Source organism: Chaetura pelagica, unplaced genomic scaffold (assembly GCF_000747805.2).
Source record: "Chaetura pelagica isolate M959 unplaced genomic scaffold, ChaPel_1.0 scaffold316, whole genome shotgun sequence".
NCBI lineage: Eukaryota > Metazoa > Chordata > Aves > Apodiformes > Apodidae > Chaetura > Chaetura pelagica.
In genome coordinates, this window is record NW_009953497.1 from 345,798 (window position 1) to 352,319 (window position 6,522).

A 6,522-nucleotide genomic window follows, 5' to 3' on the forward strand; every position below is an offset into this window, starting at 1 on the left:
GGCAGGGAGGGATGTGCCCGTGCCAGGGCCGCGTGTCAGCCGGCACGGGGGCTCCGAGCAGGATGTCTCCTGGCTGTGCCCTGCACAGTGCCCCAGCCCTCCTTCGTTAGCAGAAACTGGATTTTTGGCAGTGGCACTTGGACTGCCCTCCCAGCACAGACAGGCAGCCGTGTCCTCTCAGTTTTGTGGCAAATAAATAGACCCATTATGCTCACACCTGTCAGGGTCTTGGCCCCTCGTGCACAGCATCCAGCCATAGCCGCGCCCTTGTGTCCAGCACGGGTTGGAGCTGCAACTGGGATCTGCAGGGAGAGAAGCAGCACTGCTCTGTGCTCTGTCCCGGCCAGCACTTCTTTGAAATTTGCTCTGCCTGTATTGGCTGGGTAAGAAGACCCAACAGATGCCCTCACCATGGGCAGCCAAGGTGGAAGCTTGCTGGAGCAAGGGTCTGTGCCAGAGCTGGGGGTCCGTGCTGGCACTGCTGGTGGCAGGAGGGCACAGTGCGGGCACAGCCCCTGCCTTGGTGCATGTGGTGCCTCCCTGTTTTTATCAGATGCCCTGAGCCTGTCCTGCTCCAAATAAAGCCCCTGTTAGTCTCTCAGAGCTGTTTCCCATGTGGTGCTGCTGTGGGGAGGCTTTTTGCCTCTTCCCCTCTCTGCCTGTCCTGTTGCCGAGCGAGGCTCTGCAAGCTCTTGGGCTGACTCCTGGGTCTGCTCCACCCTGAGCAAATAAAACATGGAGCTGTGCTGACCTGGCTCCTCCACAGGGGAAGCAGAGCTGGGACCTGAGCCGATTCCAGCAGCATTGCTTGAGGGAGCACAGCTGGGTTGGGAAAGAGGGAAGGACAGGAGGTCTGGGGGGAAGAAAGAGGAGGCATGGCTTGGGATTTAGCTAGTGAAACCTCATTTAGAGAAGTTTTGTGGTCTGTTTTAATCAGACCTAACTCTGGCTGTGGTTTTGCTCAGCTCTCCACATGACGGCAGGAGCGCTGGTGTCAGCACAGGGCTGGGCAGAAGCATGGGAATTTCAGCTCAGCCAGGATTAAGTCAGCTCCAGAACAACCTCCCTGTACTGGGAGCAGAGTGGGTCCAGCACCAGGAATCCTCCTGTGCCAGTTCTTGATTGCAAAGCAGGAGCTCCCCACGTTCCCTCTGAGGGAAGTGCAGCTCTCTTGCCGGCTGTGCAGGGGTGGATAGGAGGTGTTGGAGGTGTGTGTACATGTTGGAGAGGGGAAAGCCCTCCCTGGAGAGCCAGGCTGGAAGAGGTGCATTGATCTGGGGAGGTTCGGGTCATTGGAATGTGTTTGTGGCTGCCCCAGCCCAGTGAAGGACATGGAGCAGCAGGTATGGAAGTGAGGACTGATAACACAGGGAGTGAGATCAGATGAGAGAAGGATGGCAGTGGCCGAAGGACCTTTCACTGGACTTCACTGTTGGGAGACCTGGCTTGTGGGTGACCTGGCTCTCTGTGGGTCCAACTGGACCTTTCTGCCTTGGGACATGGTGTTTGGGGGAAGCCTGTGTTTCTATCTCAATGCTTGCGTCCAGCCTCCTGATTGTGAGAGCATGTGGTGCTCCAGAGCTGCTCTTTTTGGTGTGATGTGAATTCTTGTGGAGGACTTGGGGAGGCAAATTGCACGCTTGAGAAATGCTATTTATTTTCCTTACTGCTTGTTCTTTTATGCCCCATTTTGCTGAGGGTCAGGCTTCTTAAAGCCCTTGGGCTGTAGATGGCTGCTTCTTGTGTTTCTCAGGACAGAAGAGGATGAGATCTCTGCAGGGCAGAAGGGGCAGCTGCTGTGCCCACATGTGCTGCAGTGGCAGGGCAGGATGGGCTCCTTGGCCCCTACCCTGGAGTAAACTAAAGATACTAATGATACTTTTGATGCTGGTGATAGTAATGGAGATTGGAGCGGGGCAGGTTCAGAGCTTGTGGTTGACTTCATCAGGGTGTGGTTTGAGCCAGGGATAAGATTTGTAATGATTTAACTTGCTTGCTAGGGAGAGACCCCTGCCAAATGGTTTTTAATGACTGTGTGTGGTGAAGGAAGGAGTTAAAGTTTAGCCCTGTTGCAGACGATTGCATATGTAGTGCAGCTCTAACTCGGTAACACCACCAGCCTTCCCTCATTGTTACAAGGCTTTTCCCAGGCAGACAAACCTAAAAATACACCAGCTGTATAGTGAGGCTGACTCTCCTGTGGCCTGCGGGCTTTTCTCTCAGCTGGATAATCTCCCCCTTTCTCCCCTTTGCTAATTACCCACATCTCGGCAACTCTTGCATTTGAAAATGGAGCCGGTTCCTTCTCGGTCCGTTTAATATCACTGGGAGAGATTGCAGGTAAAGACCAATTTTAGATGCTATTTCTGCTTTTGGGGATCAGTTATATGGGGGTTTTAATTCCTATCACTTCTCTCTTCCAGCCTCCCTTGTAGAGTAGTCCTCTTTGGTAAGACTGTGAAGTTCTTAGGGCAGTTTTCAACCTTGTCCCACTGCTCAACAGCAGCTTCTTTCCAAGAAAAATTATGCTTTCCCTAGTTCTGGGGATGCAGACCTACCTGGGACCCTCGTAGTTGAGTGGGACTCCTCCTGGGATGGAGATCCTGCTGGGGTCTTGGTGATGCAGGAGTAGGGATGGCAGGCAGGTCCCTGGGTGCCACATGTGCACCTCTGTGCTCCCTGGCGTGCTTTGAACCCCGGCTTGGCTGGTTCTGTGAGGACTGTCACTTTGTAGCCAAACCACCCGTGCTGTTGGTGCTCTGGACTTGCTGCCCGGGCGAGTGGAGAGCTGGTCCTCAATGCTCTGTCCAGTCTTTGCCTTTTAAGGTTAGTTTTCCCAACTCAGTACTCCAGCTTTGTGCTATTGAAACTGATGATTATTTTCCCCAAGTATCATCTTCTATCCCAAACTCAGGTTTCTGGCTGTACTGCAGTTCTGGGAAGCTGTAGCCTGGGGGGATGAATGCTGCTGGCCTCTTGCTACCTCTTTAGCAGTGAGCAAGTGGGACACAGGCATTTGCAGGGCAGGCTGATGGCTTTTTGATGAAAGGCTCTTTTGAAGCCTGGGTTCCTGTGAGTTGGCTGTGGCGAGGCAGGCAGCCCCATCCAGGTCATGCAGCAGCTGCGACCATCTCAGTGTGGCCACTTCTGAGGTGAAACCACAAGTAAATGTCCTTTCTGGCATGGGGTGAAAGGGGCTGGGGCGGATTTGGTGATTGCATGTTTGCTTCATGGGCTTTGTTTCTGTTGGCAGGTTTCTGGCTTATATACATGTATATATGAATATGTGTGTGTATGTGTATAGAAAACAAAATGCAAGCCTGCAGTGCTGTCTCGCTGTTGGTGTGGTCCTGCTGTGGGGTGAGCCAACCCCATGTGGGGATGCTGTGCTGCAGGATGCTCTGTGCTGCATCTCTTGCTGCCCATGCAGCGTAACACGGTGTAGTTTTGGTCCTGCTGTCCCAGTAGGCACGTGTGCATCCAGGCTGGGGTGTATTCTTTTATTGCAGCTTGTTTCAGGGCTGGGCTTGGCTCCAGGGTGTCTGCTCAGGGTTTTCCATGCTTTTGGGCTGTGGTGGTGGCGTGTGTGGTGTAGGTCTTGCTTCCTAGTGTCACTTGCATGATGGTCTTTGGCTGGGTTCTCCCTGGGGCAAGATGCTACTTGAAAGCAGCCCTATGGGGTTTGGGTGCTGCGTGGTTTAAAGTGAGTGCTGGTGGAGGAGCTGCACTGCCCTCAGCTGTACTGTGACCTCTCCGAAGGGGCTGGATGGGAGGGAAATGCCCTTTGGCCCCTGTGCTGCTCCTCCATGGCTGTTCCCGTGGGCAGGGAGCTGGGGCCATGCAGGCGCCTGTGCTCAGGTGCAGGGCTGCCTGCTGCCTCCACCTCTGCAGGCGTGGGCCCCACTTTAATTTGATCCGAGTGTCAGGTACCCAGATACTGAAGACAGGAGACAAGCTAACCTTTCCTGCTGTTTTTTTAATAATCGCTGCAATGGTTTTAAGCAAAACCCCTGCTGGCGTCAGGGCACTAGGATGAGATGTTGCTGCTAATGTATATTTAGGAGCAGAAATCTCAGAGGAGCTCTGCAGTGTCATCTCTCTGCTCGCCCCAGCTCTGCCTTGCTTTGCTCATGTTCTAGCTCCTGAGTAGCAGTTCCCTACGTTAATTTGGGAATCTCCTCTTGGGCTTTCTAGCCGTGCCTTGTGGCAGCAGCCTGACCTCCAGCTCTCCTGCTCCTTGAAATAGAAGCGATGAATCATAGAAAGTGACTTCCCTGTTGCACTCGCCCGTCCCACCAGGACGATGCTCTGGCTGGCATCCCCATGCTTCGGCCTCCACCACCTTCCCCACTCTTTCTCCTCTCTGCAGTGTGTCTTTGGCATGTGAACAGAGTTCCATGTCCATCTCCTTGGGAGGGAGCTGGCCCTACTGCTGCTGGAGGGGCTCAGCCCTATGGTTTCCGGCGGCAATGGTGAGAACGTTCTTGGGGTGGGAAACCTCCCTCTGGCAGGAAGCGGTGCTGCCTGCCTTGCTCACGGCTCGCTGAGGTGACTGGTGGGTTTGTGCTGGCTGCGTGGCTTGGTCCCACACCTTGGTGTGGTTTGAGGCTAATAAGCTCTGATCTGGGGTGCTTGTGGTTACGCTGTTACGCTGGCAAGCTCATAAAAATGAAGAACGGGAGACTAGGAGCATGCAGGTGATTTCTGGGGCTGGTGACTCCGTGCTTTGGTTGTTTCCACACCCATGGAGCTCTGAGGCACTTGGCTGTGATCTCTGTTGCTCCTATGGTTGCCCAAGCCTCCCTTGGAAGGACGTGTTGGGGGTGGTGGAGGGGAGCAGCGTTATGAGTGCGTGTGCAAGGCAACACCGATGGAGACAGATCTGCAGAGAGGGTTTGGAAGTGGTGTGAAGGCTTTTCCCAAAGTGCTGGAGTCCGAGCGCAGCTGGCAGAGCTGAAGGGATGACTGGGGCTGGGCTTGCCCTGGGAAGGGAAAGGAGGGTTTCATATTTGTTGGGAGTGGGATAAGGTGGGGAAAAAGCCTCTCCCTTCCTTCTAAACTCTTCCTGGCTGGCTCCCTGGCTTGGAATGGAGGCAGCAGAATTGAAGGATGCTATACAGGGGGTTGGGGCCCAGTGGTGATGCAGCCACTGACCAGTGATGGTGCAGCCCCCCAGTGTCTGTGTGGGGCCTGGCCAGTGGGTCCCACAGCCCTGCTGAGTGCAGATGGCCAAGTTCTGGGGTAGCCCTTTGGCCCCAGGCAGCTGGGATGCTGGCAGAGCTGTGCAGGCACCTCAGGCTGTATTCCCTACCTGTGCCACTCCCTGGTGGGGATCCTGGGCTGAGTCAGAGAACACTGATAAGGAGAGGGAGCTTTTCTCCTCCCTTGCTATAAGAGCACCTTATCTGACACCGCTGAGGTAGAGAACTGAGGGATGAGCTCATGTTCTGGCCCCAGCCCCACATTAGCCCAGGGATGCTTGTGCCTGTGGAGGGGGGGAATGGAGAGGATGGGGAGGGGGTTGCAACTGAGAGGCTGCTGAGCAGACAAAGAGGGCAGGTGGCTCCCTGTGGCTCCTTCCCCACTGCTGGGGATGCAAAGGTCACACTGGTGTGAGGTTTTGGCTGGCTCCCTGCTGCTTTGCTGCTCCGTGTTGGCCAGCCACAGCTGTGGCACAGCAGCATGCAGAGCTCTCCATTCTCCCTGCATGTGCCCCCTCATCCCCCCACAGCCTCTCAATCCAACTGCCTGATGACTGACCCTGTGCTTCTTAATGCATACAAATGCCAGAAGGACGTGCTTCTCCTTGCCGTGCCCGCTTGCTCCCCTCAACTCCTCCTGCCCACAGCCCTCCTGGGCTTTGTCAGGCAGGCAGGTGGCAGGGACAGCAGGCAACATGCCAGGGCTCTCTGCTCTTCCAGCTCCTCCACGAGGTCCTCCCCTGTGTAGGGGCTTGGGCTGTGCTTCCTCCAAACTGGGGTTTTGCATCCCCTCCCAGTGCCATGGCTGCAGGGCAGCAGGTTTGGGGCTCCTCTTGCAGCTTGTTAGCAGCCATCCCCGGCTAATGCTGCGGTGCTGCTGGTGGTCTTAAAAGCAGGTGGGGGCCAGCAATGCCCTGCTGAGGTGTTTGTGTGCAGTAAGTGTGCTGGGCACATCCTGAGGCTGCCAGGGGCGTGTGGGTCTGGTCCAGCCAGCAGCTGCAGGCAGGCTCAGGCTGCTGCTGCTCTTCCTGAAGGAGCTTGGGTGGGGCCAAGGGCAGAGTGGTGGCCCTGGGAGGGGGCCACTGGCTGGTGGTTGGGACTGGGGTGGTGAGACAAAGTGGGTGGCAGCTCCTTGATTGGAGCATGCTGTGCACAGCAGTGTGTGAGCTGGCAGGGTTGTCCTTAGGATCTTGCAGTCTCCCTTGGTCCCCGTACTGGGGATGCATCTTCTTCCAGAGCAAGAGGTGGCGGGGGGCATTTTGTTAGGCTATCTGCTAGAAAAGTGTGAAGCAGCAAAGCCTCTGTTGGGTGGGATGGAACA